The sequence below is a fragment of the Denticeps clupeoides genome, chromosome 8, assembly GCF_900700375.1.
Source record: "Denticeps clupeoides chromosome 8, fDenClu1.1, whole genome shotgun sequence".
In the NCBI taxonomy this organism is placed as follows: domain Eukaryota; kingdom Metazoa; phylum Chordata; class Actinopteri; order Clupeiformes; family Denticipitidae; genus Denticeps; species Denticeps clupeoides.
Genome location: NC_041714.1, coordinates 15,162,277 through 15,163,454, shown reverse-complemented (window position 1 = coordinate 15,163,454; position 1,178 = coordinate 15,162,277).

Below are 1,178 nucleotides of genomic sequence, written 5' to 3'. Positions count from 1 at the left end.
CTGTCCCTGTAACTACTGGTTGTAAGTCGCTCTGGATAAGGGCGTCTGATAAATGCTGTAAATGTAAATGTGTAATCAGACGGACTCCAGCATTTAGAACTTTTCGTCTCTCTCTCGCCGATGACGGTTCCCGGTGGGGGGGCACGGGTGACGCTGACCGGGGACAGCCCGCACCTATATAACCCCCCCTCCCCATCCCAGTAAATGTGGAGCAGGAGCCACTTTACTACTTCTGCTGCGCTCCTGCGCCTTCTGGGGAGGAACGAGAGCCAAGCGCAGGATGCGCGTAGCTGGAGACGTTTCATAACGGACACTCTTCTCATCGTTTTTTTTTTCTTTTTTCGTTTTTTTCGACGGATATCTGTGCACAAAAACGCGAAAGAAGGTTCTTTCAGAGCGTCCGGACAGGACGGGACGCAACTTAAAATGGGACTTTTGTCGTGATCCCTGCTCGCGGTCCAGCTCAGCCTGACTCTGTTCGGTTCGGACTCCGATGGAGCCGTCCGGAGTCACGGTGCTCGGGCTCCCCCACCCGCCTCCCACCGCCACGCCGGCGCCGCCGCCGCCGCCGCACGACCCGTTCTCCGGTCCGCTGCAGTCCGTGGCGCCGTGGAACTTCAAGGTCCTGGCCGCGCTGATGTTCACGGTCAGCGCGCTGTCGCTGGCCGAGAACTTCCTGGTCATGCTGGTCACCTTCAGGTTCAAGCAGCTGCGGCAGCCGCTCAACTACATCATCGTCAACCTGTCGCTGGCGGACTTCATGCTGTCCCTCACCGGGGGCTGATCAGCTATGTCACCAACTACAGGGGCTACTTCTTCCTGGGCATCTGGGCGTGCGTGCTCGAGGGCTTTGCGGTCACATATTTCGGTGAGTGCGGGATGTTGCGTGATTTGTGGATCAGAGATGGAAGATCTGATAATCTGATTAAAAAAAAAAAAAAAAAAAAAAAAAAAAACCCACAGCGCGCCCGACAGGGTCCGAATCCGCGGAGGCACGTTCCACGCTTTCATTTGTATCGCAGCGAACCCGAATCAAACTTTCGTTTGTCTTGGTTCTCTTTCTGACTTTCTTACCTGCTGTCTTCCCGCGGGAACCCCACGGAAACCTCAGAGGTCCCCCGTCGCGTCAGAGCCGCCGTGCCACAGCCCGCGGACGCGCGTCGCGCCCGGTGCGCTTT